Source organism: Euprymna scolopes, chromosome 28, assembly GCF_053919585.1.
Source record: "Euprymna scolopes isolate OS-2025 chromosome 28, ASM5391958v1, whole genome shotgun sequence".
Lineage (NCBI taxonomy): Eukaryota > Metazoa > Mollusca > Cephalopoda > Sepiida > Sepiolidae > Euprymna > Euprymna scolopes.
The window spans coordinates 106,057,801-106,081,154 of record NC_136509.1 but is presented as its reverse complement, the minus strand read 5'-3'; the positions used below and the strand labels follow the sequence as shown (position 1 = coordinate 106,081,154).

General features: G+C 37.1%; 1 protein-coding gene across 3 annotated transcripts in view; it reads right to left on the bottom strand.

Annotated features, from left to right (window-relative positions):
• Positions 1-1,035: 1,035 nt before the first annotated feature.
• Positions 1,036-23,354, bottom strand: part of LOC145249773 (zinc finger protein 475-like) — a 47,485-nt gene continuing 25,166 nt past the window's right edge. For 2 of the 3 annotated variants that reach the window (XR_013863578.1, XR_013863577.1), the window contains exons 4-5: positions 3,647-3,815; positions 1,036-1,202 (exon numbers count right to left, since the gene is read on the bottom strand). The gene's annotated coding sequence lies outside the window, so the exon portion shown is untranslated. The remainder of the gene's footprint in view (positions 1,203-3,646; positions 3,816-23,354) is intronic. The other variant, XM_080111696.1, reaches the window with a different exon arrangement.

The window sequence follows — 23,354 nt, the reverse complement described above, 5'->3', positions numbered from 1 at the left end:
GAGTTATTTTTTTCTTTATATATAATTTTAAGAATGGCAGGTGTGATGCTGTCACTAAGGAATGGGAGTTTCAACACAAAGGTGTCGGAAAGAGTGTGTTGCATGTGTCTTTTGCTGTGATTGAGGCAGTCTATGGTGGGTGTTGTATAACCAGTGGTTTCACGGTTCGGTGAATATATATATGTATATGTGTGAATGTTGCTGCTATTTACTTGACATATGTGTTTGCGTACAAAATAAAGTTATGAAATGATTTTATAATTATTTAGGAGCATATTAATCTACAAAGGAAAAAATAGGTTAGAGAGAATTCGACCTAAAGTCAGTGTCACTTTAGCTGCTCGTTTATTGACTCATATGATTATTTAAAACTAATTATGTTCATATACCTCAAATCTCTTTCTTTGTGAACAATACTTTGTATTTAGATTATTATATCATAGTCCTTTTGAAGCATACTGTTATTAAACCATATCTTTATTAAACAATATCTTCACAGATTTTGTATCAGAAATAAAATATGTTCTTTGTGGATTTTCTATATTCTCAAAAATTGTTATTAAGATATAAATTTAGAGCTGATTGAAAACTAAAGATTTCATGCATAAAAAGCTTAATATCTTTTCAGATGATAAATTATGTTTAATCTGACTTGAGCAAATATGCATTTATACCTAACAAGTTTATTTTTAAGTTTTATATGCGTATGGATTTAGTTCACACGGTAATGCTGCGATTGAATAATAATTATTTTGGTTTTGATTCTAGCTGATAGCACTCAAGTTATATTTTTTTAACTTTTGAAATCGCTGGTATATATTGGGTTCAATATAATAATCAATAGAAAATTGGCACTATAATAAATACGAAATCTGCATGAATTGAAATATCACATTTTAGCGTCTTTTACGACTGAGCAACGTCGAGCTACCTACTAGTTTAATATAAATATGATTGTATCTTATGTATTTGGGCATATTTCTAATACGAAGTCCATTGCTTTAATAATCACCATGTAAATAAAAACATGAAACATTTTGTTATTTGATTTTTATTTTACATTTTTCAAATAATTTTCAAAATTGAACTTTATTTAAAAAGTTTCAAACTTTCCTTTCAATTCTGTTTTATTTTATTATTTCAACCAAACTAAACTTTGTTTAGTTTTTAGTTTTTCTGTGCCTTTCCTTGTCTTTCTCGACCTATAAATATAGAAAAAAAAAGAAAAATGTAAATCTCATTATAATTCAATCATCATCTCGGAAACAATAGTGAAAAGGGCAATACAACAACACTACTGGATCAATAAGTTAACAGAACCCTTTAAACACGTGAGAAATGAACTGACAACAAAACGAGGCATAGTCATAGGCGAAGTCATAATCATTATACGCCAAAACCTACAGAAACAAATCCTGAAATTGGTGCATGAGACATATGGGGAAATGAAAACAAAATCCTCACTCAGAACTAAGGTATAGTGGACCAATATAAAAAAAAGCATAGAGGTTGCCATAAGCCGATGTATCCTGTGCATACGATTAGATCAAAGAGAAACCACCAATCTATACATACGGCCGAATTGAAAGGCATCTGGGAAATACTCCACGTAAACATCTGTCAGCCTCTCTCTAGCGGGATTATGTAATTGGAATAATCGATGAGGGATCAAGATGGCTTAAAACATTTGTTACCAACTCCACTAGGGACGATACAATCATATCAACAATTCAAAGGTGTTTCTAGACATAGATATTCCAGCGATTATCGTGTCAGTTCAACCACAATTCATATTCTCGGCGTTAAAACTCTTTTGCAAAGAATAGGATATCCAACACCCTACCGAACGGTTCTTCACAACTATTTTGAAAGTCATTCAGGCGATGAACACAGTAAGAAAGGACTAGAGATAACATATAGGAAATTTCCTAATATATTACTAAAATAGTCCGCATGCCATAATGGAAGAAACTTCAGCTAAACTACTCATAGGTAATGAAATGAACGTCAGCATACAAGGATTACAGAAGAGGCCTGAAGACTAAGATTGGAGAACAACACGACAAAAAGACACAGAAGAGATAGATTGAAAAATCGCACAGATAAAAAAAAGTAAAGCTAAACACACTAATATAGAACCCGGATATGTCATACTACTTAAAGTAAATACAACAAACCTAAGCCAGTTTACCACCCAACACAATGGAGAGTACAAGAATACAGAGGCGAATCTGTAGTTATAACACGAAGTGACTAACTTATTTTATGACATACATCACAAATGAAAAAATCCCAGAAGACAAGACTCGCCAACAACCACAAGATGACGACTTGCCTTTCGACGACAACCTTGGTGGGAGGTGACAGAAAGATATAGAACATGAGAGAGAAATCACGGAAGAGGAAAAGGAAGAAGGAGATACCCCTATAGCCCTAAGACGAACAAAACGCTACATAAGAAAACCCCGATTGTATGCAATCGTCAGTTCGGAAAAAGAGATAAACAATCTGAATACAAAAGAGAAAGCAGATATAATATCTGTGCGAGTATAAAAAGAACCCGTTCGGTGGAGATGGGAACTCTTCAATGTACAGAAAAAACACAATTTCTGTTCTTTTTCAATAAAAATATCCGATTCATTTAATTGTTAATGTAAGCAGTTATATCATGGCAATAACTTGTTTGATGCAACATTTATACATTCATTGAGTTTTGAACTGAAATTATAAATTAACATTTCCAATTTCTTCTCTTACATTTCGACTTAATCCACTCTAAATGATTAAGAAAACTTCTGAATAGATGGTATTATACTGGTGCGAGATTAGGAGAATATGGTAACTACATTAGCTATTAATTAAATCTCCTACAAACTTTTTATAAATTTTTTCATTGAGTTTTAAAAAACGACAGAAATTTTGTTTCCATCCGATATATTCATTTTTCTAATCTTTTTTCTTTAATCAAATTCCGCTCATTTCTTTAATTTATTAAAGATGCTACTAAAACGTTATGGTGTTATTTGAGGAAGAGAGGGATAAATAAAGATCTGTCAAGGTTACATCTGAAGTCAACTTTGATAAATACATAATTGCTCAATTGAATAGAAAAATCGTTTCTGATTTCTCTTATTTAATTGTAGGAAAATTGAATGTGAGTGTTAAAACAAGTGTTAAAAACGATATCTTCCAAGTAAAATGTTGACATGATTTTTTATTAGTTACCTCATTGCAAATCAAAAAGGCAGAAAAGACATAGAAACTTCTGTCACTACATCACCACTATGATCACCATTACAACTAGATGTTACTACTTATTGTACTAATCACTGCTGCTACATCTGGGGAGGTGCCGCTCTAAACACTCTTTCTGTCTTGACAAAGTACAAAATCAACTTCACAATCCAGTGAGAAAGGATCTCTAATTTTCCATAGAGTGACTTTCTCTACTCTGTCATTATTTCCATGACAAGTGCTCAACTGAATTGCAATGGCTGGTTTCTTATGTAAAGCATTTACAGTAAAATCTCCACTTACTACCATCACCGCAATAAACTTTCCTTTCTTTCTCTGTGTACCTAAAATCAAACAGAATTTTTATGAATGGAGTATTTTTCAAGACTATATTATCTGTGGAACACATTACCTTGTGACTATTTTCTTGTTAACAACACCATGGTTGTCTTAAAGTCAAATCTTGACAAATACTTCTTGAACCGTTCTTTAAATTATCAATTGTCTCATCCGTGCATCTTTTTCAATCATGTAGTATTGTTCTTCATCCAACCGACGATTCCATTAATGTATCGTTATACCTTTAAGAAAAGGAGTGAAGAATTAATAAATTCAAGAGTAATTTTATGGAAATTGATTTGATCGTAGATTTTGCTGATGTTAGGGTGATGATACCTTTGTCAAATTAGTGGCTTCCAAGAGAAAGTTAACAGTAAAAATAAAGAAACTAAGTTTAAAAATGATATATTTTTTAATTATTTAACTTTTTGGCCATTGTCGTGATAATGAAAATTCACGTGTACTGTTGCGTACTTAGTTTGATTCATCATACAACAAAACTCTCTCTTTCTAGTTCTGACTGTGTATGTATTATTTTCTAATCTAAATATTTCTCATTTTTGTTCTTTTGTTTTCTAGCAAATTAATTTTCATTACGTATTCAGACACCGATATTTTTTTTCAGTTTCCTCTAACCGTTTTGTTGATCAACATATTCCGTAATTCTCCGTTCTGTATTTCGGTAAAATTTCTTAGCTGTATACCGACATTGGAACTTCATTTTCCCTGTTTTTTAAGTTAAAAAACAGGGAAAATGAATTTTTCAATTCCAAAATTATTTTTGTTTGGATTTTATTTTCGAATGCATAGTTTTAAATTTCAGTTTGATATCATAACTGTTGTAACTATCGTATTTAAAACAGTTATCCCTATTTTTCTTATTTTTATTCTACCTTATAATATCACATTACTTCATATACTCAACTGCACTTTTGCATTTGCAAGCGGTCACTAGTTAGTATGATAAAAAAACATGCAACATGTCAATGAGACAAACAGCTGTTATTGTCAAGAATATGATTACAGGTGATGATGCAAAGGATTCCTTATCTACAATCTAAACGGTTTATTAATGATACATAATTATTTTTCCTTTTTAGAGAAGAATATCATAAAACTTGCGAAAATTGTTTTAAATTTGCATCTCAAATAATTTATACCTCCCCTTTCAAAACTATTGATCTTTGTATGTAAACATATCGAGTTAACTTTTAGCTGATTATTAATATTTAAAATCAAAGTCAGCCAGTATATTTACATAATGTACAACAAATTCCGAAAAAAATATGAAAGATATGGATGGTTTGTTTAACTTTGAAGTTTTAAAAAATTTAACAAGTACTAGTTACTAACGAGAAAGGATCAGGAGAGGCTTACGTAATCTGATTTTTAATAGAGAGATTTTAAGGCAGCGACTGCTAGGATTTATGTTTATAATAAAATTGGATGCGGGTGTACAAAATTAATATTGGAATTGTCTACATAAGGCTAGAGTAACGAGTAATCGGGAAATTTCATTAAAAGTTTAAAAAAGTTAGAGATACTTGTATAAGTAAGGTGCGTTGTGGATATTGTGATAATGATATAGATCCTGCATTTTGAGAGTTCGACGTCAAAATAAAACTATATTACATTATTATAGCCACACAGAGAAAAAAACATTTGGTATCATTACAATGATAGCTGCTGCTGAATACCTCGCTGCTAATTGAGCTCAAATTAAATCGAATCAAATTTATTGGAAAAAATAACACAATGGAACAAGCCATGTAAAAAGATAGAAGTGTACACAAAATTTTAAACAGGGACATGATAGGCATCATCAGTACCCCCTCTAAGAGGCTGTTCACAGGCGAATGCTGTCTTTCTTCGATTAAGATAAAAGCATATATAGTACATATATTGCCGGCGTGAAAAACTCGTCGAAAAGTAGACTTAAAATCCAGTTGACAATTATGCATCTAGCATTGCTTTGAACTGTTTGGCCGTCTGTATGTTAATCACGGTTTCTAAATCACATTCTTTGCGACTGAGAATTTAATTTTACCAAAATTACTTTGTTATTAGTAAGAAATCCCTTATATTTTATTTTTATAAATGTAAACCTTATGCTCCCAATTTGAGGAGAGTATCTTTCTAGAAAGAGGCAACTTTTATAGGTATTAATAACTAGATCATTCGTGACCCGTTGAGTCAAAGTTGGTACATTGTCTGTTAGATAAATAGATAGAAAGAAAAGTATATAAAAAGAAAGAAAATAAATAATTAGAAAGGCTCATCAATAACAACATTGTAAGCAACTTTAACAAAATAGACAGCGTCTCCGTTAGATGACGTTGCGATGACACATCAAAATACTTTATCAAATGTCTTTCTTTTTAATCCATTAGTTTTCACAAAACTGTTTGGTTGTCTGCAAGCTCATTTCGATTTTTAGTAGGCTTTAATCGTTATGGACTTTGATTTCTTGGAACAAATAATATTTCCAAGAATTCTTCATAAGATTTTTTAGTTTCGATTATAGCTGATGACATTCAAGTCATTTATATTTTCATAAATAATTTTACTAAGAATTCTTTATAAGTTTTGGTTTCGGTTTCGATTATAGCTGATGGCACTTAAGTCATCTTTTTTTTAATAAATAATTTTACCAAGAATTCTTCATAAGTTTTGGTTCCGATTTCGATAATAACTGATGGCCCTCTAGTAATCTACTTTTTTATAAAACCTTTTATCAAGAATTCATCATAAATTTTGGTTTCGGTTTTGATTATAGCTGATGGCACTCTAGTTATACATATATATATATATATATATATATATATATATATATATATATATATATATATATATATATATATATATATATATATATATATATAAGTTTTGGTTTCGGTTTCGATTCAAGCTGATGCACCTAAGTCATATGGATGTATTTTTTATTTTTGACATCGCAATTTTATAATATATAAAAATTGATAGAACATTAACTCTATAATAATATATACGAAATCTCAAAGAATTAAAATATCATATTTAAGTGTACTTTACGACCGAGCTACGCCGGGTGTCCCTGCTTGCTTAGATAAATATTTTGCAGTTTTAACAAAGAAGCTACAACAATATTATGTTGTGTAGTGGGGATGTACATGATGGGAATGTGACGACATATTACGGTGACGAAATGTCATTTATAACGGGTGTGCACAGCGACGACGACCCAATTACTTGGGGAGTTCACATTTTTAATAGGAGGCTGATATGTGAAGAGATGTGTAATGGACAGTTCTTTTTAAATGCAGAGAGGAGATACATTATTGATGAGGGGATACAGTTAACACTTTGGAAAAGGTTTTATATAAAGTTCAATATTAAAGATGATGGAGCAGCGTGATGTTATATAATAACAGAACACACCAGATTACCTTGTTGAAATGACGATAGAGACAAAGGCTTAAAACAATTGCAAATACATTTATTTCCAGTTGGTGATGAAAACGATGAGAATCTGATGCTGTGTTAGATTTCTACATTTTCTCTTCTACTTCTTACTTCGCTTCCTGAAGGAGCTCAGGCTAACTCTACCTCCTCTCTCTACTGCCAACCTGCCAACTCTAACTCTAACTGATTTCGAACACTAACTTAACTGTATATATATTGGAACGATGTTTCTTTGTGGTGTCAAAACCTGGCCAACATGCGCCTGTTTTACACATGGATGATTGCATATGCTTCCAGCGCGTGTTCTGGCACACAAAGAACATTCTTTAATGTTGATTGTCCCATTCTACCTACTCTGACCTTTGTTGTCTAGCTATTTATACTATAATGGGCAATTTACTACATTCCTGGAATCCAAATAGCAATTTTAATTTTTGATCAGTAGGATCGATTCTAGCATTCCCCTTTAATAAACATTATTTTCGATCCTAATTACTTTATTTCTTATAATAACGGCATCTGCCTCCTTCAATATACAACAACCAGGACGCCTCTATTTACGCTGAACATCTACAGAATGCCAACATCAATATATTACATATGAATGTGATCCCTGTGGAATTTCCACAGGCTCCGCTAGTTTAAATTATTTGGTTTGCTGTTCTCATCTGGAGTGTTATTCCCACAACGTTACGGCTGATGTAAACTCCGATCTTCTTTAGTTGTATTTTGTCGAACTCGGGAATCTTTCTGTCAAATGCTGACATCTACAAGACATTTCGAACGGAATCTTTTATTTAATTTACCAGGGTAGCAAGCTTCAATTCCGTCAACCATAATCGGGTAGAAGTTTTAATTAATTCATAATTGTATAGTTCATATCGTCCGCATTTAGGATTGAACTTTCAACCTTCAGAAGAGTGTCACTTACAACTTTATCCGTTACACAATGGGCCATTGCATATTACTTTAAGTTATTTACTACATAAAAGTTTTCATTTATTTTGTACCGTGTTATTGGCAATATAATAATATGTGTAACTTTAATTCATATAAAAAATTACTTGTCTGGCTATGACGATTGCTAATATGAGACATATTTAAATAATCACCTAAAAATAGAAATCTTCATTTTAAAGAAAATATATTTGGGTTTCCTACCTTAAGTTTTAATGTTCAAATCAATGTACAGTTAACCTGTGAATCTACATTAATAAAATTATCCTTCGTGTGTGTGTTCTCTTTCTTCCATGCATCGTAGACTTGTTCTTTTATTATTACTCAATCATCTACTGAAGCCAAAAAGCCAACAGCGTAAACCAAAATTCTAAATGCATATATAAAAATTTATTCAATTTCAGAAATATACTAACTTCTATTATTAATTATTATGAAAGCACATATTATGACAGCACATATTCGCACACCAAATTTTTTGTATATTATTTTTATTCCTTGATCAAATAAAATTGTTTAATTAAACACGTTATTATCGTTCCTTCTCACAAAAACTGTTGCTCCATTTTAATTTCAAGACATGTTTGAGATTAATCTTACATTCTCACGTATGAGAATTGAACTTTCTTTCAGCATTCCAGTTTAATGTCGTCTGAACAAGTGCATGTTAGTACAGAGATGTAACATTGCGACAATGGAACTACAGCAGCCTTAGCTATGCCTTATATGTATTTGTTTCAATTCATGCTACCTGTAATTGTTAGGCCGAGAAGTTTGAATGATGAAATCTTAGTTAGGGTGCTATTAGCAATCGAAGGTTGAAAGAGTTCTACTAATTGTTAAAGAAAATCTAACCATCTATTTTTGCCACCATTCCACGACAGATTGGAGGTAATTTTCTAAGGATTCAGCCATTGCTTTGGATATGTGTGTGTTTGTTTTTCTCACATGTTGGGAATATAGCATAGTGTTGTTAGTAAATGTACCCAGCTCGGACACAATTGTATGAGGAAGATTGTTTATAAATATCAAGATTAATAAGTCCAAACATCGATTCTGGGAGCACACCAGTATTAATGTAATATTGTTTTGATGCAATCATTGAGGACAGTCCAGATATTTCTTTTGGCTAAAAACATCTGACTGTTTGTATTGCTTTGATTATTCGGACATTCTCATCTTGGGTGTTATTGGCACAACGTTCCGGTCGATGAAACCTCCTACCTTCTTCAGGTGTAGACTCCATGTTTTTTTTTTCAACTAAACGTTGTACCAATAACACCCAAGATGAGAATAATTGTCCGAACAATCGAAAAAAAACAAACATTTATATCTTATTTCAAAAATTCAGAACTGCAAGATCTGATTATATTAACTATTTGTCCAGTAATACCGTATGAATTAACTTTCATGAGAAAAGATGTAGCTTGTCCAAGGTTTTAGATATATCAAGCGCTACTGCCTTATCTGTGGGGAAAATAGAAACGGACATACAAACGGCCTACATGTAAAGCACCCACATGTCTGGATGTGATGTGCATTGAAAAGGAAAAAGAGAAACCAAGATGGCGTCCGCGATATTTAACAGAAACGGTCTCATGTGATCTCGCGAGATTCACGTGGGTGAATGTAATATAAATCAGGTCGCTTGGAGGAGTGGGGAAGTTTGTTTTTTTCGCCATACAGACGATTACTCAGTGCATTGAAACGAGTGAAGGAGACTCCAGTTCTACAGACGTTAAAACAGACGGTTACTCAGTGCATTGGAACGAGTGAAGGAGGTTCCAGTTTTACAAGCTATTTTCGGCATGACGTTAGGATTTGATCCTAAGCTGATTCCACTGTTTGATGGCAGCAGCCCTAAGCTGTCAGTACGGGAATGGGTGGAAAAGCAGAATTGATATGCCAGCTCAGTGATGTGAAGCGTTTGGAATGAGTGGTCCCAATGCGCATCACTGGGGGTGTATATACTGTATACCAGCAGCTAACGGACGAAAAGAAGGCAGATTTCACCTGCATCAAAAACACCCTTTACACAGCGTTTAGCACTAGATCCGGTTGCTGCATGGAAGGAGTTTATGGAACGCAAGTTACATTCCGGGGAGATGGTTGATGTTTATCTGGCAAAACTGAAGAAGCTTGCGGTCCTGTTCAGAGGGATGTCAGATAAAGGCCTGGTGTACACATTTATTGCAGGATTGCCCACTGGTGTAGAGGATCTGCTCTGAGCCTCATCCCAAGTAGATGAGATGGACATCTCGGAAGTATTAGCACGGGCACGGGTGATACTAAAAAAAAGACCCCACAGAATGTAGACCGTGCGGCAGCCGTGCAACCATCACAGGGTGGATCTCAGGATCTGAGCACGGTTACAAGCTGCTACAAGTGTGGTGAGCCCAACCATTTAGCCCGAGATTGTCTCTCATCATGCTCACTGATGCGAAGGCTTAACGGGCTTCAGTATTACAAGTGTAAAAACCGGGGACAAACGGGTAAGGGGACGAAGCTACAGCGCCAGTCTTCTCACCAGATCATCACTGAACAAGGCGCTACTCACAGTGAGCATGCGTGTTAGTGGATGTGTATGCCTCACCCTTGTAGACACTGTGTGCACCCAGACCCTGGTGCGCAAGGCATGTTGTGACACTTGGTACAGAGAGAGAATTCCAGAACTAACTGTGGGTGGAGGGTTGCTGGCCGCTTGTGGGGTGAGCATCATCAGCACAAGCATCAGCAACAGGCCTGCAGTAGCCGTGCCAGCCCTGGTGGTGGACGGGGAGCTGCTTGGGTATGACCTACTTCTAGGAATGGATTTGATTACACAGCTGGGTGGAATCACTGTGGACTGCATCGGCAAGATAGAGTTCTCCCGACATGAAAAACGTGTTTGGGCCGCAATTACCCTGGACGAACCTAACTTTCATGCGGAGTACGATAGGGAAACCAACGTATCTCACCATGGGTGAAAACCACTGGTATCCAATAAATTGTTTGCTCTTATTCACTTCAAACAAAACACAGTGCCACTCAGACATAAGTGCTACTATTTGTGACAATGTCTACCAGAACAATATGTAGGTCGTTGAGCAGTGGAGATGTCTATTCACATTACATTTAAACTTCTGCATGTCATTTCAATCTCGGAAACAGGAAGCCAGGAGGGAATTTCAAAGTCTAACAGTTTGAGGGAATAAACCACTAGAGAAGAAGGCATTCTGTCATCTAGGAGTCTATCCAGTATAGGGGTGTGATTTTGCTGCTTGTCAGGTTAAATTAAAATAGTTGTAAAATAGGCACAGGGATGCAAGATGGGACAGATGTTGGAGTTTGGTTGAAAGTGCGATAGGATAGAGGTTAAAGTTTGGTTAATAGTGCAGGACCTAATAGATTGGAGACATATTTGTGACCCTGTCTAAGAGGGAGAGACAAGTGGCAGATGCATCAGCCTAGATGTGGCAATAATACTCCATGCATAGGCGAATGGTGGCTTTATAGAAATATAGGATATTCTCAGGGGTTAGTAGTTTACTAGCAGTAGAAAGAAATCATAATTTGGTCTTTTCAAAGATACTAATCTCTTTTTTTTTTTTTTTTTACACAGGAATCACAACATTATCAAAGCAAAGAGGTCACTCGAGGATAAGGGTCAAAGAGTGTACAGTAGAAATTGGACAATATAGTAATCATTAGTAATGGAAATTCAGTAAATTTGTTAACTTATATGGAACAGCTCATCAAGAAATTGTTTACGTTAAACTTGAAGACAACCATATTGTAGTCAGCTGGAAAGCAGGAAAACGGAAGACAATTCCACAGGCGTGCAGTTCTAAGAAAGAAACTTTGTTCATGGAATCTACGTTTAGGTTTAGGCACAGATAAAGAGTGGGGGAAAATTATTGATAGTGTTTTCAGCTAGACGAGTGTTTCTTGCGAAAGTTTGGCGAGGGGGGACCATAGACTGAAGCTCAGTTGAACACTTTCCATGAAAATAACGATACATCAGAGACAAACTCGCAACATCTCTTCTGTGAGATAGAGGTTGCAGGGAAGAGAAAAGGACATCTCCTACGAGGCTACGAAGTCTATTATGAACTCTATCAAGGCAGGATAAGTCCTTTCTAGCAGCTCCTGCCCAGATGTGGCAACAGTATTCCATCCTTGGACGTACCTGGCTATTTGATTACTGACAGGCTGCCCGTTGTTGGCCGGCTGTAAAATAAGTGTTAATATATTTTAATTTATGCAGATTTCATATTTATTATTAGAGAACCAATTGATTATTACATTGTATCCAATGTATAGTAGTGTTGCCTGCACTGGCGTAACCTTCTCTTATTTCAGCTGGCATGTCAAATATGTTATTATTAGCCAATACTGTTTTCCTTTTTCTTATATTTAAAACGAAAAAAGTCACCCATGAAAACAAGAATTTTCCAAATTAAAACTTGCACTATTATCTAAACTCAGAAAAACACGGCTTTTTCTCTGCAGGATGCATTATTTTAACTAGTCCAAACTTCATACTTAACCCAAACTATATTACTCTTAACCAGTTTTTAAATGAGTTCTTCAAATCTAAATTAATACAAAATAACCCGACTTCACAAATTGATAAAAGTTCCATTATCGTATTTTAATTATAAGGTAAAGCCAGAAGAAGCTAGAACATTCTAACTCGATGTAGATAAAGCCAAAAATAAAAGCATTGTTGAATTAAAAGTAATAAACAAGTTGTTTCTTCTTTCTTAGAAGTGCACGCCTGTGGAACTCTCTTCCGTTTGCCTGTTTCCCACCTGACTATAACTTGGATGTCTTCAAGTCCAACATAAACAAGTTCTTGACGAACCGCCCCCTTAAGTAAGACACTTTATTAGATCTCCATTACTAGCGATTACTACGATATTATCTCATTGATTACTGTACACGCAATAACCTTTATCCCCGAGAGGCCTCCTGGCCTTGATAAGTGATGACTTCCTTGTAAAAAAAAACCCACCTTCTTTGCAGCAACCTTGGCAATATATTCAATGTATTTGTTCCGATTTATGAGCTATCAGGTAACGTATTATTAGTCATGGGAATCAGTGGTTAAGAAGATTTCTTGTAATCGTTAATGGAAAAAATCTTGGTATTGGTAGCATTGAATGTTATCATTCATTTTCGTACCCGTCCAACTACAGACCAGAGGTCATTCTCTAAGGTTTCAGTCATTGTCTTAGCTATATGTTAATTCGTTTTCCTCTCATTTCTGTTATAAAGCGTGATGTCATCAGCAAATACACTGATGATATAGACAATTTTATCAGGAATGGAGATTATGAATATTAGGGATAATGAAGGTCCAAGGATCAACTCCTGTAGCCACTTATATTTATATCATGCTGTTTCAACGTACGACCATCAGGAAAAACCTGGAATTTTTTTCTCTTATTTAAGAAAGATTAATTAAGCATTCATTCAGTAATACAATATGATTTTTTTCATGAGAAAACCTTCGTGCCAAATCTTGTCAAAGCCTTAGATATATTAAAGGCTACTGCCCTAGCATCCCAGTGCAGTGCATAATATGTACGTCCAGAAGTTGCTGTTAGGATATCTGCAATACAACAATCTTGCCTAAATCCATATGGTCAGTCAGAAAAGAACTTTAGTATTTATAAGGTGTTTGATTGATTAAGAACTCAAAGATTTTAGCAAAAAGAGGAAGGGGACTAATGGGGAGTTAATTGAGTGGGTCTGTTCTTTCATCAGAATTTTTGAATATTGGTACCATAGAAGTAATTTTCCAGTAGTTAGGAAAGCAAGATTCGCTAAGTCATTTGTTGTAGAGTTTGGAGAGAACTGAGGCAACCACAATAGTCATTTTTAATAGATTAACAGGGATAAGATCCGATAGGTTTTTATGATATAATCATGAGAAGAAATGATTTTAAGATCATCGAGTGTGGCTTCTGTTCGCAAAGGTAAATTTGTATGGGAGTGATTTGTGGAGTCTAATGTGGAGTCGGGGGCGAACTGCCAAGCAAGTTTAGGGTGATGTTCACCAATATCAGAAAGTGATCAACGTTTCCGAGTGGGTTATAAGCATTTGTCACATAATCTTCGTCAACTGTGGTTAGAAAGCAGTCTAATTGCTGATCCGGACGATCTAGGAAACGGGTTGGGAATGTGACAGTCTGTGTCAGGAAATACAATCTAGAAAACCTGTGTGTTGCTACCAGATATGTCTGTGTAACTCGAGAAATAAAGATAATTACTGTGTCTAGTTTAAAAAGTGATTTCAGTGGAGTTTTAAAATTGTGTTCTGTTCTATAATTCAATAACTTGAGTGTTATTTTTTCCGCCCGTCACACCAATAATTTCCTGGGTAAAGTTAACACTTTTGTCCAAACTTCCAAACTTCTGTACACGTAACGCACCTTATCTCAACTCCCAACTTACTTCTGCTAATTCAACTTATTTCTTCGAAATCCAACTTCAAAATGAACGTCCCTCTAAAAAATTAACCCTCTTTTATCTCCAACCAGGAGCATCTCATTTGCATATCACATGTCACATTGCAGGCATATAAAGAGATAAGGCAGTCATTTTTGTTTCTTCTTCATACATTTCATTCCACGACCGATCTGTTGAATTATGCACACGTGCTAATTAGGTAAGTCGCACGTTTCCCTACATGTTCTTACAAGAACAGGTCCCTTTTCTTGTAAGTAAGTAAAAATAAGATAGGATAGACCGAGAATTCGAACCTGGAAAGCTAGGTTTGGAATTAAGATTCAGGAAGGAATTCCCATTGTTTAGTTTTAATATAAAATAGCAGATATGTTTGTTTGAAAAGGAATCTGATGATTCAATTCTGTTTATGAAAATTGAATTAGAAACAAGGTCAGTTAGAAAAACGAACAATAGCAAATTTTAACATATTGAAAAATAGGTTAGGCCGAAAATAGGTTAGAGAATTCTTGTTTGCAGACATGTGTGAACAGTGTATGTGAGTTCAGGACCACGTAAGTCGAGCACATTCTCGGACATGAGGCGAACAAGACATGTGAGGCATGTCCAGGCCACGGGATCAATCAAGCACGTTTTTTGCCATGCGATGACGTCATGGCTGAGAAATGAATTCTCAACATGGGGCTAGTTTTAGACAGAGTCCAGAGAGAGAGTCGGACAGACAGAGAACAGGAGAGAGTGTCGAGTCGGACGAACCCCCCCTTTGGAACCGAAGGGTTAGAAGTTGTAATCATATAGTGACTTTGAATTTCTGGATGTCTTCATTGACCGGTCGAAGAAATAAAGGAACATCATCATTTTGTAACTGTGTCTTGTGTTGTGTCATTCTCAACAAACAAAGGTAAAGTGAAATTGTATTTATATGAACTTTGTTCCCACACTCATCTTGATAATGAACATTGTATAAACTCCATCTTTAAGTAATGTGTCTCTCCATCATCATCAAGAAATGTGTCTCCCTCTATATCAGGAAGTAATGAATGTTCCCTCCTGTGATAAAAGAACTAATAACTCATTCCTCTCCCAATATATGTGTTAAGAAGAAAGAACAGCAGAACTGAAAAATGTATAAATGTATCTCTCTTCTCTCTATCCAGCTCTCATCGTGTATTACATGTCTCCGTCTCTATATTAGAATATACCCGATATATGTCTCTCCAATATGCACACTCAACTACATAATATATGTCTCCTAAATATGACTCCTATGCCACACTGTCCCGCCTACAATGTTATGAGTCAGCTTCAATAATCTTGATAATACACACTCCGTTTACATAACATACTGTCTCTCGACTGACCAGTCGTTCCTTTTCCTCCTTCTTTTATATGCATCTTGCATAAACTAAATGCATGAAGTTCGTATTACTCACATGTTATCGTCAAATACAAAAGTGACGTCACCATTTTAGCTTCTTTTTTTAAAACGAATGAACACGACACCCACGCTAGTCAGTTAAGCTACGATTTTCCTACACTCTCTCTTCATCTCATGATAATAAACAGGGCAGGGAGGTGGTATCCATCTCTGTTGGGTACTTCTTCAAAGAGGAATGATGCAGGCCTAACTCTCATGCATCCTCTCGTTTTCGGGTTGGCTTTCATGGACACCATCATTTGGGAGGTTACTAGCATTAGAATCACTGTCAAGCGGATCTGAATCCAAATAGATTAGCCGCTCACTATCCTCAGAATCGCTCTCGTCTCTTAATAAGTGCGTCCGTATTAGTGGTCGAAGGTCTTCAACATGCCGAGGCACCCCATCAACTTTCACAGACTGCGGCGGATCACTTCAGTAACACGACTCGTATTATATTTTGTTATGCACTAGCCACGCAAATTTTTAACCCAAACGATATCTTCTTCATACTTCCCTCCAGTCACTTCTGGTTTGGGTAGTGAGTTAGCTTTAACACCTTTTATTCAAATATGATATCTATGTTGCAGGTCGGTTGGTGCGGTGGAAGGTGGAACGTCATTCTTTGAGGTGAGGTTGTGCCAGTAGACCGCCTCCAATATTAAACACTTCTTTCTGGCTGCGATGGTCTTAACGGTCCTATGACTTCATTCTACAACCGTGTTTCCACTCAGTGAGTAGGCACATCTAAACCGCAGATGTATGTCTCAATTTTTGGCAAATTCTCCAAACCCTTTACTGGTGAAAGCAGTAGCATTGTCAGTCAGTATTTCGATCAGCGGACCTCGCTCAAGGAAAATATTCTCCAACTATCGGATAACAGTGGTCGTATCTGTCCAACGCAGTAGCCACCTTATTGCAAATCTAGAGTGGCCACAGTCGATGATAATTAGAAAATTCTCACCGTTGTGGTGGATATGTCCATCGCTAATCTGCCCCAATTGTTCTTCACGCTGAGTTTTCCTTTTTTCCAGTGAACAGGTTTGCTCAAAGTTTCTGCCAATATGTGATAGAGAGACACGTTTTTGATTCTGTCATCCCAGTCCTTTGTTATTGCCTTTGTTAGGCGCTGTATAAATGCAACTGCCACTCAGAACCATCTACATACGGAGAAGTGACCAACGAGTTTCCCACAGACAGAAAATACACTCTAACAGACTTTCACAATGGATTTAGCAGTCTCTTTGGACACTTGGAGGTCAACCGACCTGGCAAAAGATAAAGTTCGTTTCGCACCTTGATGTCCACTTTGATGATGGATGTCTGCCACCAGGTCCTTATTCAGTCACCTCACTTTTGCACAACTCGCGAGCACTGGTTTTCTTCCTTCCTTGAGTAGATCAATTCACCTGCACAGTACTCGGATGAGACCTTCTGCGTGGTTCTGACAGGACTTCACGAGTTTTACATCGATGGTCAATCCATATTCTTTTGCCAGCGATTGGAAGGTTCCTAACCGTCACCAAATAAGCATCTTGTCATCTGCTCTCCTGTTCACACGTGCTTTTTTATGCACCCAGACTATAATTATTTTGCCGTCCATACACTTCATAATCTACTCCAATGGGATCCGCTTCTTGTACTTTGCTCAAAGTTTCTGTGAATATGTGATAGAGAGACACGTTTTTGATTCTGCCATCCCAGTCCTTTGTTATTGCAGTTGCTAGGCGCTTGATAAATGCAACTGCCACCCGGAATCATCTACATACAGGGAAGTGACCAACAAGTTTCCCACAGAGACAAAATACACTCTGACGGGTCAATTTATCAGAGATTCTCAGAATTGGACTTCCTCGTTTCCATCGAAGAGTGCCATCTTTTTTCCCAGACTTGCAAGCCAAGAACTCTGACTTCATCTCTAAATCACACCAAATCCTTGAAAACCAAACCATAATCTAAAAAATGTTGTTGCATGCGCGATGCAGGAACTACACTTTCATTAATGAAAATATCATCAACATATGCTGATGTGGCACTTTTGATCGCATGGTCTGGAGACACGTAGCGTCTATAACAGACTTCATAATAAGTGGTGCCACATTCAGCCCAAATTCCAACTGTGTAAGACAGGAGTGCTGGCCCCTAAAAATAACTGTTTGAAACGGCCATAGCGCCTTGTCAACATGGGTTTGCAGATATGCATTCTGCAGATCTATAAGTGACATCGAATCCTTGTTGCCACCACTCTCTTAGTTTATGCGCGCATACTTCTGCATTGCCAGTGAAAGCATCTAAAACCTCATTCAATTCCCGGTAGTCAAGTACCGGATGTACCTTTTGCTTCTGCTCCTGCCCGACCGTCATTAAAGGGATTAGACCCTTGGATGAGCCAAGTTCTTCTTCTAAATATGACACCAACGATCCATTCTGTTGCCACTGTTGAATCTCATTCTCAAAAGCATCCCTAGCATGACAAGGCACTGTGTATTCTTGCATACTGTTATTCAATTCACTGGGAGAGTGACCGTTTGCCCATTTCCACGATGCAGTCCCTTTTTTGTAAATGTGATCATAAGTTACGCTAAAGTCTGGCTCATCAATTGACATGGCAGCACATATGTTTAGAACTCTGAAACGTGCTTTGCCTGATTCCATGAAATAAATTGCCCCGAGTTTCTTGATTGCATCAATTCCTAACTGTAAATCAAAGCCCAACAGCTGTTTATTCAAGGCCAATGCTTCAATGCCGACAGCTGGAACTTGGCCAACCTCTACATTTATTCTGCCGCATCCTCGGGAATTCAATGTCCATCAACTGTTAGAACTCCTGCTGATATCTGCTTCCAAAAGCGACACACGGTTTTACTCACAAGAATCTGCGAACAACCGGAATGGATTAACGCCGTACACTCCTACCCATCTACAAGTACTTTTATGGAGGGGAGCTTCATAGTGTTCCGTTTGTTGGGGAGGAGATTAATGCTAATGCCTCTTCCCCTTCTGTGTTTCTCTAGCACTGCAATGCTATATGTCCAAGGCCACTACATCTGAAGCAACATATCTCACGGTGGACTTGACGCATCCGACTGTCTGGCCTTTCCTGGCGATTCTGTAAGCAGTCCTTTGTCAAGTGGTTGGGATCAGTACACCTATAGCAAGCAAATTTTTTACTATCATTGCACACTTTTGATTCTGAAAGTGTTCGTTTGGTGGAGGTAGCAGCACCAATTCTGCAGAGCCATCGTTGTCAGCTCTTGTTTGGGTCAACGGTTGTTCCAAACTCATTGTTTCCATCCTGGATGAAGGACGTAATATATGTCTGACATGTTTTTGTAGCCCAGAAATGAATGTGCACGTTAACCAACATTCGGGCAATGGTCCTCCAACCAACCGGGCCAGGCGTCGCAGCTCAGAAAAAACTCGTACTAAATTTCATCCGGGTGAAGTTGTCGAGTGATAAACTGGTCATATACATTAAATGCATCGGTAGCATATGCGGATATAAGGGTCTGCTTAATCTATTCTGTATCTACTTTCTGCTCTGTACTAAGTTGCCTGTATATAGCCAGAGCTCCACCTTGCAATCTCAATCGCAGGCTCACTCAACGTTTTTTCATAGTGTAAATCTCACACACAAGTTCCACATTTTTGATCCACTCAATAATGGGCATATCAGTTGCAGCACCACTAAATTTCGGAATCAACCGGACATTAAAAATCTTGCCTTCTATCGCCGAAATAGCTTCTAGTTTGAAAAGTGATTTCAGTAGAGTTTTGAAGTTTGTTCTGTCCCGCCTACAATCTTTTGAGTCAACTTCAATAATCTTGATTAACATACTGTCTCTCGACTACCCGGTCGTTTCTTTTTCTCCTTATTTTATGTGTCTTGCATAAACTAATTTGCATGAAGTTCGTGTTATTCACACATGATCGACAAATACAAAAACAATCTCGCCAGTTTAGCTTTTTTCTTTCTTTTTTTTCCTAAAGCGAATGAACACGACACAGTCAGTTAAGCTACGATTTTTTTCCTACACTGTGGTGGACATTAAAGTTATCAGATACATGTCGTTGGACACTAGTATCGAGACAGAGTGCTTTATCTATGTTGTCAGAGACGTGATTGATTAGAGTACAGTCCTGGGTCGAGGGAGAACGGTAAAGTAAATATAGATAATTAACACTACGTTGCAAGGTTAGTCTAAAGCACATGATATACTGGTCTGATTCTAGTTTGGATTCTCTAGTCAATGAGAGGCTGTTAAAGATTTCATGCCTTTGTCTGTAACCCCCACCACCGCCGCCGCCGCCGCCACCGCTATCATCATCCCCATCATCATCATCATCATCATCATTTTAACACCTGTTTTACATATATTTTTTGTGGGGAAATTGCCTTCAACCAATCTATTTCTTACCAGGTCTTTATCTATTTTTCTCTCAAATCCATCCTCCTCACCTCCCCTCATGTTTTTCTTGGTCTTAATCTTGGTTTATCTTGCTAACTAACCCTGCTTCCTCAACTGTTTTACATCTATTCAATCAATAACTCACAACCATCATTTCAACAAGACATTTAACTATGCTGTTCAGATTCAATCTTTCTCTTATGTCATCAGATCTTAGTTGATTTTTAGACTCACATTGCACATCCACGGTATGATTCACATATCATTTCTATCAATCCAACACTTCACTGGCCCGGTTTCATTTCTATACATCGTGATACTGCCTACACCATCAGAATATTTCATTTTCGCTTTGAAAGAAAATACAAAGGAAATAAAAATGAAAACCGAGAAATCATTTTTTAGTTCAGTAAAAAAAAATTAACTTATGGATTTTTGCATTTATAACCTTGTAACCGTTGAACAATCTTATTATCTTTGTTTGTATTGTTTTCTTTTTTGTTTTTTTTGTTTGTTTTTTTGTTTTTTTTTTGTTTTTAGAGGTTTCAAAAAAACCCTTCAGAGTCTTGTAGAGTTCAGAGCAACTTTCAGAGTTGCTTTTCAGTCTTTAAAACGTTTAGTCGTCCGGGTTCTATGATACCGACTCTCCGAATGATTCGTTGTTAGTGTTTGTGGAACACCATCTTGCTTGTTCCAATACTTCATTGCAAGGTCGATATTATTGAGGTGTTTTGATAATACTATGTTGTTAGTCTGGATACCTTATCGCCAGTTGTGGATCTAGGAAAAGGCCATAAAGAAAGACTCAAACAACGGGTCTAGATAGAAAAGAATACACTGTAGAAGAAAGTGAATACACAGAAAAAGTTGTCGGTATTTTCCCACTGTTAAGTGGGAGAGTCTCGTGTTGTGTCGCAATAATTCCCCATGGGAGTATTAGACTTTATAATATTGTAGGGGAAATTGTAGTGTACATGATTAGCGCGGGTGTCATTTGCTTAAGAAAAGAAAAAAAACACGGATAAACCTAGAACCCCATCCTTCAATGTAGACCCTACTACCATGTTTCTTTCTTCAACACCAGGGGTTTACGTTCCAATATTGAAACCCAATTACAGGAGAAAAACCGGACATTTTCTTTCTACGCGAAACTGGCATAGGGACAACAACTTCCCTAGACGAGTCCATAATTAAAGGATACTCTAACTTAACATCTAAATCTGACCCCCAAGATCGCCATGGGCATGGAATATGTGCCTACATTAAAGATGGCTTCCCGTATGGCAGGGATATCTCCGGAGAAGACCCTAATTTACCTTATATGTGCTTCCAGGTTGCACTTGCTTACACCACTGCATTTATATGAATATGCTGTTGCCATCGCGCACAGAAATCACTTTTTCTATAGATACCAACGTAAGAGATGCACTGAGACTAAAGCTGCTTTCAGGATGCCAGTAACCACCGTAAAAGAGTAATAAAATATGCTAGAAAGCTATATGCTCAGTCCGTTAAATCCAAAGTAGCTGATCAGTGGCTTGGTTCCCACCAGTTTTGGCAAATAACAAATAGAATCCTAAACAGAAGCGTGCATTCTATCCCAACCATTATCAATGGATCAGAGGTCATCTCGTCAGCATCAGACAAGACCAAACTATTTGCCAAGAACTTTGCAGCTAATTCTACCCTATGCGACGAAGGCCATCAACTCCCCGTATTTCCTCCTATAACACACAACACGCTAAGCAACATACAAATATCTGTGCGTATGGTCGCCAAGCTAATCAAGAACCTTGATTCCAGTAAAGCAACTGGCCCTGACGGCATCCCATTTCTCTCTGATAGGCTCATAAGAGTAGTGGTTTATAGGCAAAAATCAGAAGCCCACAGTATTAATGCTGGAGTCCCCCGGGGGTCAATCCTGGGCCCAACTCTCTTCCTGATCTACATCAAAACACATACTTAAATCATTTGTTGACATCTATGCTGATGACACGACCATCTATGGCAACACATCAAAGGCCGTAAACGACAAAGTTCTCTCTGATTCCCTCTCCTCTGATCTCGAGCGCATGGTACAGTGGGGGAAGAGGTGGCTGGTTACCTTTAATGCATCTAAAACCAAACTTTTATCTTTACATCATCAACGCTCTGATCCCCCATCTGGCATCAATTGAAATGGATAGCTCTCGTCTAGGGGAGGCCCCATGTTTTGACAAACTTCTGGGTTTGACTTTTACTCCTGATCTTAAATGGAACACGTACATCACATCTGTTGCCAAGGTCGCTGGAAAAATGGTAAGATCCTTCTATCGCTCCAGATGATATTTCACTACTGATGCAATTCTCTATCTATATAAAAGCCACGTACATCCAAGGATGGAATACTGCTGCAATATCTGGGCAGCAGCTGCTAAAAACAGCCTATCCTGCCTTGACAGAGTACAAAATAGACTTCGTGGCTTAGTGGAGGATGCCCTTTTCTCTTCCCTGCAACCTCTCTCCCACAGAAGAGACGTTGTGAGCCTATCTTTGTTTTATCGTTATTTCTATGGCAGATACTCGTCTGAGCTCCAATATCTGGTCCCCCCCCCCTCGGCAATCTTTCATGATAAACACCCGTCTAGCTGAAACCACTTTCATTAATTTCCCCCGCTCTTTATCTGTGTCTAAATCAAAACGTAGATTCCATGAAAAAAGCTTCTTTCTTAGAACTGCACACCTGTGGAACTCTCACCACTTGCCTGTTTCCCTCCTGACTTCAACATGGATGTCTTCAAGTCCAACATAAACAAATTCCTGACGAACCGCCCCCTTAAGTAATGACACTTTATTAAATTTCCAATACTAATGAATACTGCAACACTATCCCATTGATTACTGTACACAAAATAACCCTTATCCCCGAGTGGCTTCTGGGCCTTGATAAGTGGTGACCTCCATATGAGAAAGAAACCTAACAAAAAGGAGTCATGCAAATTGAGACTCGGTCGGGTTTGATAATATAAAAAGCCAGTATTTCTTCAGTTGAGAACGATTTCTTTTTTGTCAGTTTGACGTCTGTACGGTGTACTTTGCAATCTGGTGTCAGTTGAAGCAAGCTT